This window comes from Astatotilapia calliptera, chromosome 11 (genome assembly GCF_964374335.1).
Source record: "Astatotilapia calliptera chromosome 11, fAstCal68.1, whole genome shotgun sequence".
Taxonomy (NCBI): domain Eukaryota; kingdom Metazoa; phylum Chordata; class Actinopteri; order Cichliformes; family Cichlidae; genus Astatotilapia; species Astatotilapia calliptera.
Window position 1 is genome coordinate 3,814,456 of NC_137432.1, and position 16,829 is coordinate 3,831,284.

At 44.5% G+C, this 16,829-nt stretch overlaps 1 long non-coding RNA gene across 1 annotated transcript; it reads left to right on the top strand.

Moving 5' to 3' along the window:
- The first annotated feature begins 7,874 nt into the window (after positions 1–7,874).
- On the top strand, positions 7,875–11,179 carry LOC145431720 (uncharacterized). The gene is made up of 2 exons (XR_013911999.1): positions 7,875–8,014; positions 10,868–11,179. It is a non-coding gene; the product is annotated as an uncharacterized LOC145431720 (long non-coding RNA).
- Positions 11,180–16,829: the final 5,650 nt, after the last annotated feature.

The following is a 16,829-nucleotide window of genomic DNA, read 5'->3' on the forward strand; positions in this document are numbered from 1 at the left end:
CGTCTCCCCCTCTGTGCCACAGCGGATTATGAACTCCATAAATCAATACATTTCTGTAAAAGGATAATGTTCCCTTGCCTTTTACATCCAACCCCCAGCAGTGGGGCTGACGTACCTAAGGACTTTCAAATTCTGTTGTGATTTTGGGTTTGAGAGGACAGTGAGACATGTAAGACATGAGAGCACGTTTTGGGAACTTGTGCTAGCAGTGAACATGTCTGAATAAGTTTACTTATGAGAGTGGTTGAAATTGAGGATTTTGTCTCATGAAGAGGCTTACACTACATGACAGGGAGATTCCTTTAGCCTTCTGCTGTTCCCAGACATCAATGTGGAAGTGCACTGGTGAAAAAACTGTTGTTTGAGGAGCCAGAAAACTGTAATTCATTCTTCAGCATTTGCTAATCTGAACACTTGTGCATGTGACAATTATTCTGGCCAAATGGGTTGAGGACAGCGAGACAGTGGTGAGGCATGTGACTGAGTGACTGACAGAATAGATGTGTGCAAATGAGAATAAGACCAAGTGGAAAGATGAAGGCAACGAGTGAGGATAGATAGGTTCATAATCTAGGGACAACCAGCAGTGCACATGAGTGGTGAAGTAGATAGTTCAAGCAGGGTGGAGCGGGTGGAGAAGAGTGTCGGGGTGATTTGTGACAAAAGTATAGCAGCAAGAGTGAAAGGGACGGTTTGTAAAACAGTGAGGCCTGCTATGATGCATGGTTTGGAGACTGTGGCACTGACAAAGACAGGCAGAGCTTGTTGGGATTTATGTTTATCTGTGAGGCTAATATCTCATGCATTACATATTTCTGATTTGTCTTTTACTGCACACACTGGAGAAGTTTTGACTGTTACTCTGATACTGTTAGACATTACAGAGAGAGGCCCCTTCTCTAGGGGATTTGAGGGTTGCCTCACTAGCGGAGGCATCAGAAGGTATAAAGTTGTAAGCCTGACTCTGCTAGAGGAAACATGGCTGTAAATTTCTGGGGTTAGAGAAGCTCTCTATCACTTTATGCACATCTGACCGGAGGGCAAGAGGCGGTTGTCATGGTGATAGGTGAAGTGGCGTCTCCACATAAAGATATGTCCAGAGAGCGGCTGAAGAAGAAACGTGAGCCAAATTGCTGGATTTCAGCCAAATAAGGAGAACTGTGGCTTTCCTCCAACTTTTAAACAATCACCTTAGTGTCCTGTTTAGCACACATAATAAAAAGCATTTACCGTCTGGGTGTGGTGCTCTTTCTTCGTGTAAGTCTCATGAGTGAAGCAGAGAGACACAGCAGCTGTTTTTGAACTTGAACCTTCAACTGCTTAATAAATTTAAGAAAATGTACTCTGAACTTTGTCTTTTCTCTCTAAAACATGAACCCAACAAGCTGAAGGTGCTAAGAAGGACATTGGGAGTGAAAAGAATTGATAGAATTAGAAATGGGAATATCTGATGAACAGAGGTTTGGAGACAAAATCAGAACAAGAAGAAAAGAGAAGGTCGTGCTGCAAGAAGCCATTATAGATGGTGAAGTGTGGCCATTAAACTGGATACGTTATGTTTCTTTTTTTATCATCAGACATTAGCTTTTTGTGCTAATGCTTTAATGTGGAATATCCCGTGTGGGACCTGGAAGCGGCAGCTCGGGTGCGCGTGAGTTTAATGACAAGAGAAAATACAAACAGCAAACGGTGGACATGAAACAGGAAAACCTAAACTGGGCAAAACTAACAAAACAAACCAGAAACGAAGATGCAGGCAGGTCCGGGGAATTACACAGGGAGACCGACACAGAATGACGGAGGGGACCCACGCAGACGAACCAGCAACGAGGACGAGGTAACACACACTATAAATACACACTCCAGGAATCAGGGGATGGGAAACATGAGGGGAACATACCTGGAAGACATCACAGCTGACGAAGCAGGGGGAACGTAACCAGAACACACTGACATAAGACAGAGACCTTCACAATAAAACGGGAAACACATACGCAATGACACAACACACAAACTTCACACAGGCTGGAGAACACAGAACATAGGAACATGAAACGTGAACAAGGAACGTACAAGAACCCAAAAATAACCACAGAATAATAATAACATAAACACGGAGTCGCAGACTCCGGATCATGACAAGTATAACACATATATATGTATAGTATATAATATGCCACCTATCCTTTAACTGGTCATCTTACCACATGGCTTTGGCTGTGAGGACAGACACTTCTGCTTGGTAGGTAGATAAGATAAGATAAGATGTATGTGTATTGGACACTGATATTATTGCACATTAATTATTATTATTGCACCTTGTTTTAAATATAAATGCTATTATTGTTATTGTTGTTACCCCCCCTAAAAAAGTCCAGGGAGGAAGCCAGTCAGGTCAACTGTTGTAAAAGCTGTCCTTGAGTCTGTTTGTCCGTACAGTCCATCAGAAGAAAGTTGAAAAGGAGAAGCAAAGGAGCTAAAACAGGTCATTCTCCAATAAATGGAATATGAAATGAAAAAGGAAAAAAAGACACAAGGAAATTATGTCCCACTTTTGTTAAGAAGAAGACTACCAGCAGGACAGCACTGAATCACACTTCACTTTACTCACATACAAGGCTGACAGATGTCAAATGACCAGGTAAAGACAGTAAAATTAATTCCTAAACAAATACAAATAAATTGTTGAGCTGTTTTTATGTTTAAGTTTAACAGTAAAATATATGTTAGCTGGAAGTAATTCGCTGGTCCATTTTCATTCTTACATTACATTACAGTCTGAAACAGTATTTGGACAGGCTGTGGCATTCCAGAGCGTTCTCACTCCCGAGGCGTAACATGTCGACGTTTTGTCACGTCCCGCGGCGTTCCTGAGGAACGCGAAAGGAGACCTTCGGCGTTCTTATGGTACGCGGCGGGTTATTGCTGGAATCCAGTGCAATGACGCTCCCGCGGTAGTAGACGTTCCAGCCCTGTATTTCAGCCCTAAACCTAACCTTATCCCTAGCCCTGACCATAACCTTATTCCTGACCTTAACCAGGACTTTAATGATGTTAAATAGCGTGTTTCTAAGCGATTTGAAGAAAAAGAGCGAACATGTGTAGGTTCAGTCCAGACGGTTCTCATATTTCCTCTTTTTCCGAGGTCGTCATTTAGGAACGTGGTGGGTAGCCGAAAACGTAATATGGTGACGATTTGTCATCTAGCGTAAAATGTTACGCTTTGGGAGTGAGAACGGGTTGGGCATTCAGACAATAATATTCCCCACACATTCTCACCCACAACTGACACAAAAGCAACACTGAACTATTAATAAGGCAAAAAACAAAGCAAAAAAACCCTGAACCATATGCAAGTTTCAGCAGAAATAGTTGTTCAACACAGCAGGCTGCATTGTTTTCACACTTAAGCGGTCCAGTTTTAGTGAGCCCTAACAAAAGCTGATCTGCTTTATATGATCTTCATGATTTCAATGTTCCAATTAAGTCCAGAGGTTTTTGGACAGTGACATGTTTTGAATTTTGCCTCTGCACACAAACTGTGTAACAGTTTTGAAATTACAGCCAGTTTTATTCAGTTTTATTTTAGTCCCTCATTTTCAGAGACTCAGAAGTCAACATAATTTTATATGTAAGGACTGTTTTGAATACGTTGATGAAAATCCTGTGCAGTCATTTTTAAATCTGTGTATCTGTTTATTATGTAAAGTCGTATTTTATCACATTGTGATTAGATGCAAACTGTATTTCGTTACCCTGTATTTATGCGTAATAATCCTAGTCCTTTTGTCTTTAACACCTCCCTCTTTCTTGGCTGAATGCCTAGGCTTTAGGTAATTTTGTTCATCTCATTGACTATCCCACTTTTCCTTTCTAACATTTTTCATTTAGTACTTTCCTGTGCCTCCTCATCAGACATACTAAGACTTTCCTTTGTCTGGAGGATACACCAGACTTCTTGTTGGCAGTTTTTTTTGCCACTTCAGCTGTCATTTGCCAACACCACCCTACCACCCAGAGCCCATCTCAACTCCTCCCTGAACTCAGCAGAACCTTGTTTCTTTAACTTCCACCAGTTAATCCTTGCCTCATCATTTACTCGTTTCCTCTTCTTGATGTCTATAGACATCCAACAGACTAATATCTGATGCTGCGTAGCGACATTCTCACCTGACACCACTTTGTAGTTTTCTATTTCTTTTCTTCCTGCAGCCTTATATATCACACTGTTCCTCCCTCTTTTTGAAATATGTGTTCTCCACAGCCATCTCCACCCTTTTCCCAAAATCTATTACCATCTGTCCTTTCTTTTCTTAACAGAGTACCTAGCCAGCATGTCCCTTTTCTCTCTATTCCTTTAATCTACATGCCCGTTTAAGTCTGCCCAGTCTATTTGTCTCAATCACCACACTTTCCCCCTGTGGACCGTCTCCACCGCTTTCATGCAACTTGCTCCAGAGTTCTTCTTGCTCTTCTGATAACCAAACTGTTGGACATACGCACTGACAACATTCAACATCACACCTTCAAACTTATGATCCTGTCTGACATTCTCTTCTTCTCCACAACACGATTTACGTAGTCTTTCTTCAAGATTACCCCTACTCTATTTCCCTTTTATCAACACGATGGTAGAACAGCTTAAATTCACCTTGCTTCCTCCTGGTCTCCTACATACACATTATGTCTAGTAAATACTCTCACGTCTACAATCCTCCCCCCAAAATATATTGGTTTAAGATGGAACCATGAGAGTTGCAGCATGTTGCAGCAGCTCTGGTAGTTTTTATGATTTCCTTTTACAGTTGTGGATAAATCTTGTGTCTTTAATGCCCTTTATCTGTCTGTATCGGTCTAGCTAAGATATATAAGACTAGTGCTCTCCAAAACGCCACTGTTGCCCATAGCCACATAATTTGAGACATCACAAATGTCGAGCCTCAGCGAAAGCCAAGGCAAGGAAAATATATACACTCTCCATTCCCTCAGTCATTGTTGGGATTATGAAATCTCTGGTTAATCAGATGGACAGCCTGTGGCTGCCGACAAGACATCAGAAGGGTTACCAGGAGTGCAACATGTTATGCTTCACTGAGAAGTGAGTGCACCAAGGCCAGAATTCCACATTACCCTATCTATGTATGCTGAACTTCCACAACCACAACTTTACTGACATTTGTATGCACATACAGAGATGAGAAGGAAAAAGAATGTGTTGAAGAATCTAACTTGGTAAGCAAATAACTCCACGGCATAAGGTGAACTCGGGTTAAGGCACACAAAAAATTAACTGGCTGAGTAGTTCAATTACTCATTTACTGAAGATGCTGAAATGCTGTTCCACTTCCCAGGTATTACTACTGAAAGAATAACTAAGGAGAATAAATAAAGAAACTAAGAAACTGCACAGCACCTTGAACATTGTCATTTCTCCCACAGCCACAGAACTAGATAAACATTTTAATCAACCAGAGCTTTAATAGTTTGTGAGTTGTGTCCCATGACACAAAGCCATGTGTTCTATAGAATTTTAAGACTACCACAAACCTTTATTTTATGTGGTGCTCATATTATGCCTGGCTGATTTTTCAAATGAAATTCTTTGAGCCAGGAAGCTCTGAAAACGGCTTGAATAGGCAATAAAAGACAGGGCAGAATAAACCCTATAGGACTGTGTTGTAGTCTAAGCCACAGAATATGCATGCTAGTGCATGACTGCAAGACTGTCCTTAAACATAAGATTTCGAAGCTAGAGATGAGTTTGTCACTTATCAGACTGTAGAGGATTCACAGGAGAAATGTTCTTAAATGAATAAAGAACCTTTTGCAGACAGAAGTGTTGAGCAACATAGGCCTGACAACACGAGTTTCAGATTACTGACTGTAAGTAGTGCTGCAATTAGTAATGAAAATTTAAAATCCAATGTTCAAGAAAATTTTCATACTTGGTGTCTTTGAATCATGTTAGTAGTTTAGCTCTAGGAGTGGCAGTGTAAGCTTCGTGGCCACACTGAAAAAATACTACTTGGTCACTTAAATGCTACATGTTGTTTTCATATTACATAATGTTCAACAAAGTCTAGAGTCTGGTTAACATATGAACTGAATGGATTTACAACGACTTCCACTCTATCCATCCTCCTATCTTTATGCGGGTTGCAGGGGGGTAGAGCCATAACCCAGAAGCGATAGGGTAAGAGCCAGGGCACACCCTGGACAGCTTGCCAGTCTACCACATAGAGACAAACAACCACTAACATTCACACTTATGAGTAATTTAGAATCACCAATTAAATTAACTCTAATAACTGCATAACTTCGAACTGTGGGAGGGAACCAGAATACCCAGAGAGAACCCAGTACAAACTAGCGATTGTGACCTTCTTCCTGTGAGGTAACAGCACTAACCACTACGCCACCGAGCTGTCAATCCAGGCTTAACAAAAGTAGGAAAGCTATGATTACAAGGCTTGATGCAGAACTTTCTGGACGTTTTTTGCTTGACAAATTAATCCACAATAAATAGTGATAGCATACATGTGGTGTGTGTGTAGTTGTCTGCCTCGTGTGATCTTGTGATTTTAATGAGCGCAGGCAACTAACCATTCTTACTAGATTGTATCATGTCTCAACAAAAACAAATTAAGTTGTTGAATTTCATACATATCCTACATGATTTGATTATGTTCACCATAGAAACATGAAATTATTTTGTTCAAATGACAAGTTTTGAGTGGACAATTGGACCACTGTGAGCAACAGCAGACGTGTGCACTGTGGTCACGCCAGCATCGAATCCATCCAAGTTACATGGTTTAACTTCATGTAAAATAATCAAAATAATAATAATCAAATTGTGGCGGACCACCAGGTGGCTCCACTCACACACAAGTTGAAGGGAAGTGTGGGGGTGGAGATTTTGGCGCTGACTATATGTGAAGTTCTGTCAGTTAATAAAGTTGTTGGAGTGAGACACTGAGACCTCTCCTGTCGTTGTTACATACCTCCACATTGGTGACCCCTGTAGTGAACATGCTAAGGCTCGACGACGAAGCCAGCTCTGGCCTGGAAGCATCGGCGGCCGCCGGACCTTCACCTCCGCCGATGGCTGCGTTTGCTGTGGCGCTTAAATTGCCGGATTTTTGGCTTCACGATCCTCCTTCATGGTTCATGCACGTAGAAGCTCAGTTTGCTCTTCGTGGAGTTTCAGCCGACGACACTAAATACCACCATGTGGTGGCCTCACTTGACCCGCTGTCAACCCGCCGTGTGATGACTCTCCTCCGGGATCCCCCAGCCCAGGGCAAGTACGCCGCCCTCAAGGGGCTGCTGCTGCGGCGTTACTCCCTCTCTGATGCTGAGCGGGCCGAGAAACTCCTTTCCATCGCGGGCCTGGGCGACGGCACCGCCCTCGAGCTCATGGAGAGCATGCTGTCCTTGCTGGGCGCGGAGGACCGAGGATTTCTCTTCACCCACCTCTTTCTTCGACAGCTGCCGGCTCCAGTGCGCGCTGGCCTTGCCAACTCCCCGCTATTGGCCACGAAGGATTACCGCTCCCTTGCGGAAGAGGCGGATCGCATCCTCCTGGCTACCAGGACTTTCGGCGTCCAGACGGTTATTCAGGACCCACCAGCGTTTTCCCCCTCCCCCTCACCGATGCTCCACGGGCCCTCCGACTCGTCCACTGTGGCCGGAATCGCTGCACAGAGGCACCGCGGAAAGGGGCTTTGTTTTTATCACCAGCGTTTTGGAGCGAAGGCACGGCACTGCCTCCCGCCTTGCAGTTTCCAGACCCAGGGAAATGGGCATGTCAGCGCTCTGTAGCAGCCGCGACCGCTGGCAACAAGGAAAGGCTACTTTTCTTAGAGGACTCACGCTCGGGGAGGCGTTTCCTGGTGGACTCCGGCTCACAGAAGAGCCTTCTTCCCCCGGCTGGCTCGGACAGGCTAGCTGAGGGTTGCGGGCCATTGCTAACAGCGGCTAATGGCTCTCCCATCAAAACCTTCGGTGAAAGGTTGGTGACTGTTTGCTTTCACGACCGTGACTTTCAGTGGAACTTTGTTGTTGCTGCTAGCTCTGTGCCTATAATAGGCGCTGATTTTCTTTGTGCTCACGGACTACTGGTTGATGTGGCTAACAGACGTTTAATTGATGCTGTGTCCTTTTCCTCATTACCCTGTTTGACTCGGGGTGCTCAGCCCGTGGTGCATGCTAACTCAGTAGATTCGGGTGACGTTTTTCAGTGTTTGCTTTCTGAGTTTCCCTCACTCACTGTCCCCACTTTCTCGAGCACGGTGACGAAGCATGGGGTAGAGCATTACATAACTACAGTAGGGCCCCCGGTGTTCGCGCGCGCGCGCCGCCTCGACCCCGCCAAACTGGCTGTCGCTAGGGAAGAATTTGCCACCATGGAGCGTCTGGGCATCGTGCAGCGTTCGAACAGTGCCTGGGCTTCTCCGTTACACATGGTGCCTAAATCTGATGGTTGGTGGCGACCTTGTGGGGATTTCCGCCGTCTTAATAATGTCACGGAGAACGATCGTTATCCCATTCCCCACATCCAAGATTTTTCCGCCCATCTTGCGGGGACCTCGGTTTTTTCTAAGATCGATTTGGTACGGGGATATCACCAGGTTCCCGTGCGCGCGGAGGATGTCCCCAAAACCGCCGTAATTACACCTTTCGGCCTTTTCGAGTTTCTGCGCATGCCGTTTGGCCTGAAAGGTGCCGCCCAAACCTTCCAGCGGTTGATGGACTCGGTCTTGCGCGGGCTGCCCTTTGTTTTTGTATATCTTGATGATATACTGGTGGCCAGCAGCTCGAAGGAGCAGCACATATTCCATCTGCGTCAGGTTTTTCAGCGTTTGGCGGAGCATGGACTGATTATTAATCCGTCTAAATGCCAGTTTGGGTTGCCCGTTCTCGATTTCCTTGGGCACCGTGTTTCCGCCGAGGGCGCGGTTCCGTTGCCTGACAAAGTCCGAGCTGTTTCGGAATTTCCGCGTCCCACGACTGTTAAGGCACTGCAGGAATTTTTGGGGATGGTGAATTTTTACAACCGTTTTCTCCCCAGAGCGGCACATCTGCTGAAGCCCCTTTATGGGGCGTTAAAGGGTAAAAAAGCTAATGACCCCGTTGACTGGTTTCCGGACAGCATCCAAGCGTTTTCTGATGCTAAGTCAGCGTTAGCTAATGCTGCCCTTCTGGCCCACCCATCCCCCTCAGCGCCGATTGCGTTGACCACTGATGCGTCGGACATAGCGGTGGGTGCGGTGCTGGAACAGCGAATCTCGGGTGTCTGGCAACCGCTCGCCTTTTTCAGCCGTACGCTACGTGACAGCGAACGCAATTACAGCGTTTTTGACAGGGAGCTACTGGCGCTCCACCTGGCGTCTCGTCATTTCCGTTTTTTTCTCGAGGGTCGTCACTTTACCGCATACGTGGACCACAAACCCTTGACGTTTGCCATGTCCAAGGTTTCCGATCCATGGAGTGCACGCCAGCAGCGCCAGTTGGCAGCCATTTCTGAGTTTACCACGGACATTCGGCACGTGGCTGGTAAATCCAATCATGTGGCTGACTGTTTGTCCCGTGCGCTGGTTTCTCCCGTCTTTCTCGGCATAGACTACTCCGCCATGGCTGCCGATCAGAGCGGTGACCCTGACATCCTCGCGCTTAAATCCACCCAGACGGGCCTCATACTGGAGGACAGACCCGTGCAGGACGGTGGTCCCCTCCTCGTCTGTGACGTTTCCACCGGCCGCCCTCGCCCTGTGGTTCCCGCTTCCTGGCGTCGTCAAGTTTTTGACTCGGTACATGCTCTCTCTCATCCAGGGGTCCGGGCCTCTGTTAAACTGGTCAGCTCTAAATTTGTTTGGCCAGGCCTTCGCAAATCTGTTAAGGAATGGGCGTCGGCGTGCATTCCCTGCCAGCGCGCGAAGGTTCATAAACACACCAAGGCGCCCCTGGAGCCGTTCTTCATACCCGGCAAACGTTTCGATCATGTGCATGTCGATCTGGTGGGTCCCTTGCCGCAGTCACAAGGTTTTACGCACCTTTTGACTGTTGTTGACCGGACCACCAGGTGGCCGGAGGCGGTCCCCCTGGCGTCCACTACCGCAGCAATGGTGGCCAAGGCGTTTTTGTCGACCTGGGTCTCGCATTTCGGCCCACCCGCGGACATTATGTCAGACAGAGGCCCCCAGTTCATTTCCGAGCTTTGGTCGGCCATGGCTGATGGACTGGGGGCTAAAGTCCACCGCACAACCGCATACAACCCGCAGGCTAATGGGATGTGTGAACGGTTCCACCGGTCGCTGAAGGCTGCCTTTCGCGCCTCCTTAAAGGATGGCAATTGGGTTGACCGCCTCCCGTGGGTTTTGCTTGGGCTGCGCTCTGCGGTTAAGGAGGATCTCGGCGCTTCCCCAGCTGAGCTAGTGTTTGGTCAGCCCCTCCGCGTGCCCGGAGAATTCTTGCCTGAAAATCCTCCTCCCTGTTTCGATCCATCGGTGCTCTCTCTCACCCCACTTTTGCACTCGCTTCGGGTTCCTGGTCCGGTGCACCATTGCGTGCCTGACACCTTTGTTCCAAAGACTTTAGAGACTGCTAAGTTTGTTTTTGTCAGGCACGATGCCCACAGGACACCGCTGCGGCCGCTGTATGACGGCCCGTTCAGGGTTATTGAACCGGGCCAGAAACATTTTGTTTTGGATTTTGGGGGTCGAAGGGAGACTGTGTGTGTTGACAGACTTAAACCAGCACATGTTCTTCCGGACAGTGATGTAGTGCCGGCCCAGGCCCCTCGCCGTGGCCGACCTCCTGCGCTGGGGTTGACAGTCTCTGGTTTTCCCCCCAGGACTACCCCCAGGACTACCCCCGGACCACCAACGTTTGAGCCTCCTCCTGCCTTTCCTGCTCGCCTTCACCAGCCTCGTTCACAGGATGGACCTTCCTCTGCCTGTTCTCTCCCTCCCAGGTTCAGTCGTGCGGGTCGTTTGCTTAGACCCAGGGTCCTGGACTGAATGGAGACCTGACTGTGTGTTCAAGGGGGGGTATGTGTGGCGGACCACCAGGTGGCTCCACTCACACACAAGTTGAAGGGAAGTGTGGGGGTGGAGATTTTGGCGCTGACTATATGTGAAGTTCTGTCAGTTAATAAAGTTGTTGGAGTGAGACACTGAGACCTCTCCTGTCGTTGTTACATACCTCCACAAAATAATAAATAATAAATAATCAAATTACAGCATTTACATTTCTGTTAGACTACTTTTAATTAACTGCTTTAGCCCACTTACAATGAAAATTTAAAAAAAAAATCTTGTTCATGACCTGTGTAGTACGTTAACACTATTGGAAGTAAAAATAACTTGAACTCCAATTTTTATTTTATTTTTTATTTTTTTTATAAAGCTCTGACTTGTATTATGAGTCTGTGGTCTGGGAGAGAGTCTGTAACTCTCTGTCTGCTAAATACAGTAAATAATGACAATTGGGCAATTAATTATATAGTTACTTCTCCAAAAAAGTAACTGAGTTATGCAAACAACAAAGTTTTTTGCAGCTGTTTACCTAAAAATGCAGCCAAGGCGTTTTTTTAACAAACATTTCAAACTATTTACATAACAATCAGCTGTTCTGCATCAAATCTGATGCCACACAAATTATTTGTTCCACTCCAAAAAAATTATTTCTGTCCACTATGAGATGAAGGAGAACAACAGCCTGATACCTGCAGGCCTGACAGCAGCAGATGTATCACTGCTGTAACACCTGTAACACTCAGCAGTCGCCTCGTTGTTCTGACACACACAACAAAACTATTGACTACACTACACACTAACTACACAAGATTTGTGCTAAACATCGCAAATCTCTCACATCTCAAAAATACCGCCGTCACTCCTAAAACTTCCCCCTTCCTAAACAACTAAATGCCATGTTGCCATATCATTTTTTGATCGGTCCACATGGTACATTTTTCCACCAATAGGAAAGGGAAACACAATTTAAAAACTGGTATAAAGTCCACACTTTTTCTGTCAATTGTTCCGCCTGTCCTGCTCACATCTCCAATGGTTGTACACATTGTCATTAACGTGGCTTCACTCCACATCAGCCGCTTTGCTGGCTAAACACCAGTGTCGGCACATAAGGACGCTGTCATATCCTGTCGACGTTGGTTAGCTGCGTATACGAATGTGAATCGCATCATTGGCTGGACTATGGGATAAGGTGGCATCGTTCTGATCCCATATGGGAGCAGCCAGTCACTCACTGACTAACACTGCAAAACAGAATTGTTAAAGTATTCATTTTAATTTCAATTCAGGTGAGAGGTTTTTTTGTGCACAACGCAGATTGTCCGTGCCAACAGTGCGCAATTGCGTATGCGTGCAGCTAAGAGGGAACATTGGTGTAGGATGATTTGCTCTAACTTACTTACTTAAAATGTTTGAGGCAACACTTTTACACTGAAAAATTTTGAGTAGATTGGAAACCAGTCAAATCTGTTCAATATACTTGATCAATTGAATAACTAAAGCTTAAACATATTAAGTTGAAACGAATAATTGTAGCTGTTACACAAACATGAAAAAAATGAGTAATTAACACTGAAATGCTAGGTCAATGTAACTGAAATATAGATGGTCAGTTAATCCAAAATTTTGTACCATTAACTTAACCCTCCTGCCTTCTTGGGACCTTTTTGTGCCACTGCTATGTGTTAAATGGCTGCCATTTCCACTGTGTTCAGTGGAATATAACCAAACTTGCCACAGGATAGTTTTTACCTGTCAATGTTAATATTCCAGTGTGAATTCCTTAAATCAGCCTAAAATGGCTGAGCAGCAGAAATCCCCACATCCATCACCCTGGGGACCATTTTCTGCCCATTGACTTCCATTACTAACGCTATTTTTCAACCCCAAATTATCATCATATGATTTTATTTTTTCTTCTTTTCTTGGATGTCAATGAAGACTCAGGGCCTTGAAGTTTTAATTTTTAAATTGCAAAAAAAATGCAAAAAAAATAATGGCAGGTCAAAATGTATGTTGGTGCCAATCTTTGGTCCATCTAAAGGCCTACTTATAATGACAATCACATATTACTTCAACTGGTTTTTTGTGGAAATATTTAGTTTCGTTTTTTGGTTTTTGGGGCTTATAACACAGGGCGCTCATGTAATAACACTGGGATTTGAAGGGTTAAAACAACAAAAATATAATTAAAACTTTACATGAATATTTCAGGGAGAAGTAGTTTTACAAGGTTGGCTAATTTAAAGTGGAATAAAATATGGATATATGGTCTTTTTATGGCGTGGCTGAGAATGGTCCCTAGGGTGATGGGTGTGAGTTTTTTAAAGGATGGCAGGAGGGTTAATATTGTAAACTGAATGCAATCAAAATTGTACTTAATGTTAAATATGGTAAATGGCCTGTATTTGTAAAGCGCTTTACTTTGTCCTTACGGACCCCAAAGCGCTTTACACATTCAGTCATCCTGAATGTGTGTGAATCATTCAGTCATCCACACATTCACACACATGAAAAAGGCCATGGTCATCAGTGTGCAGAACTTTATTTCCAAAAAAGAGAGGAATATACATAAACTCTAGATATAGTCAATTCAAGGAGACATGGATTGTTAGTAGGATTTCAGCTGGATGTAAAATTGTATCAGCTAAGCCATCAGTTTAATTTTCCTTGTGTAAATGGATGCCATGGTTGATTAATTAAAACAAGGAAAAAGTGAAAAAAAAGAGGACGAGAAAGAAGTCAAGCAGGAGTGGTACTTTGCTATTCTGGTTCTTCAGAACTGAACAGACCCTGCCTTAAGATAAGCCAGAAAAGCACGATGATGAATCAGCTTCAACATCAATAGCATGGGCAAAAAGGTGGAGAGTTACCATCCTTTAAAGGACGGTAATGGTCCAAACTGCTGACTGTTCGGATCCTTTTTAGTGCATGCCAGGTTAACAAGGTTCACTTGTGGATGCTTACCAAAGAATGTGTTTGACGTAGGTTAATGCCTTGACTCATGAAGGCAACCTCTATCAAGGCTGAGGAGGTTTCAATCTGACGGTTTGTGAAGATGGAGCATCCATCATTTCAAAGTGGATGTATTTGATAACAGCCAGTTACTGGCCTCCTGTTTTGGTAATCCAACACATGGCTGTCATCCAAACCAAAATGGTCGGTGCATCATCCTCATCACTGTCTACTTTGTACTCTGTAATGGAGAAGAATGAAGTCCATAAAAAAGAAATATTATAGATTATGCATTTGGAATCATTTTTGCTATGTTGGCTTGTTGTTTGCAGAATCTAAATTGACTTAGCAAAAAAAATCAATGGCCAAGCTTAAAAAAATAGCACATTTCCCCTGAGATCTGAGTTCAGAATCTAATTTGGCAAAGGCAAATTCATTTAGTAACGCTGCACTTCATACTCTGAAGTCCCTGTGAGGGAGTGGAGCCCTCCTTCTCCTAAACTCCAATTCTTCAGGCCTCCAGCGCACGGTGAGCGCTTCACCCGTAGCTATCCACTGATCGAACACAAACTTGTGTGTAATTGTATAGAGCTCCTCTCCCGACCTTCTCTGTCAAGAGAGAAATAGGGGCCATCATTCATCCTCGCCATTACCAGCCTGCCTGCCGTGAATAATGCAATTTGTATCCTCTATGGAGTGCATCCAGAACAACGGGCACTCCAATAAACAAACAGCAGATCGCAGTAGAAATCCACTTACAGGGGCAGCCTGGCAAACGCCACGGCCATTAGAAGCCCGCTCAGCTCCCATCATCTCAGTCCGATAGATCCCTACCTTATCTGTTTTAGAGAGGACCTATGATAATGAGCCTGCCAGCTTCGTTCTGCTGAAGTGCTGGATCACACACAAAGAAAAACCGAGGAACACAGACAGGAACAGAAACGCACAGAGTCATGGAGCTGTTCAGAGAAGATTTGTGGTAGCTGGAAGTGGAGGTAAAGGTCAGCTGCTGACCTTTTGTGGGAACTAACAACAGCTAGTCAGGACTTCAATGAATTGATCCAGTATGCATGTGTGTATGTGTGTGTGTGTGTGTGTGTGTGTGTGTGTGTGTGTAGCAGCTTATAATGGGAGCAGATGAGATGTTACTGCAGACACTAATGTCACACAGTGTGTGATTTAGTTTGTAATTAACTTCTTTAAATGTACACGAACTGACATGCTCTTCAGTTATTGATTTCCCTACCTTTTCATCTCGTGTTTCATTTCATTCAAAAAGGAAAAAACTTACACACACGCTCACACACACTCATAATTGGGAATTGTGGCTAATGTCTTTCTTTAATGCCAGTGATTACAACTTGAATTGCAAAGCGACTCCATGGTGTAGGGGTACAGGGGAAAGGTTCCTGGTGTGAGCCTGAGAAGACACAGATCCCTGCAAATAAGCAAGTAACCAGATAAAGATTAAAGGCAGTTTTCAAATGTTTATTCTCTTTGTGGTATTTTACTTAATTAAAATAATCATGCTTCATAAATATTGAAACTCTGGGCAGAGCTTTGAACACAAAGTATCCATTAAAGCCCTCGAAAACATCAAGACTGAATAATTATTTCATAATAACATCAAGTATTCATGGTGTAACACTGTGAATTAAATATCATTATTTAAGACTTAGTATTTTTACCATTTTCCCATATAATGTTTAATAACATCATACCAGTACCATACTGTTTTTTATATCAGTCCAACTTGGAGAAAGTATCTTACCCAAGGATATTTGGCAGCCCAGGATCAAACCACGAAACCTTCGGAGTAGAAGCTGACCTGTCCAGCCCGTTCTCACTCCCGAGACGCAACATGGCGACGTTTTGTCACGTCCCGCAGCATTCCTGAGGAATGCGAAAGGTGACTGTCCGCGTTCTTATGGTACACCCCGGGTTATGGATGAAATCCAGTGGAATGACGGTCCCCGTGGTAATATTCCAGGCCTGTATTCCAGCCCTACACCTAACCTTATCCCTAACCCTAACCCTAACCATATTCCTAAGGTTAAGCAGCACTTTAATGACATGAAATAGTGTTTTCCCAAGCGATTTTAAGAGAAAGAGCAAACATGTGTAGATTGAGTCCAAACGGTTCTCATATTTCCTCATTTTTCCGATGTCGTCATTTAGGAACGTGTTGGGTGCCCGAAAACGTAATATGTTGACGATTTGTCATCTAGCGTAAAATGTTACGCTTTGGGAGTGAGAACGTGTTGCACTACCTGAGCTACAGCCATAATTAATGCAGTGTGAAAAACGCTTCTTTTCAAGGCTTGATGCCATTACCCGTGAGCAAGACCAATTTAAATATGTGGTGGGAGGTTTGTGTAGTCTAGAGCTGTTGCTCTGCTGGCAACAAAGGTGTTGCTCGATGATACATTAGCCAGTACTGGTATATCCCACTGTGACCAAAATAAACTTTGGTTACCAAACTGAAATTGCTGAAAACTGGTGATTCATTACTGATTTATTTTAAAACATGCAGACAATCTAAATAAACCGTCCTGCCAATTGAAATGATCAGTCAAGGTGTAATCAAAACAATATGGCCATGATCTCCTGTTCAAGATGATCTTCATGGGCATGCCTAGACAGCTTCCAGAATGGCTGCTATTTTTTTGATCGATCCCTGTTCGGTGTCATTTTCTGATCACTTCTGTTTGTGCAGACCTTCCCAACGTGTGGGGCCTGCCCCCTAGGGGAGGTGCAGAGCCATTGCAGGGGGGGAGGGGGGGTGCGGTATGAAAAGGGGGAAAAAAAACAAAACGCTTGGACACTGCTAGCACG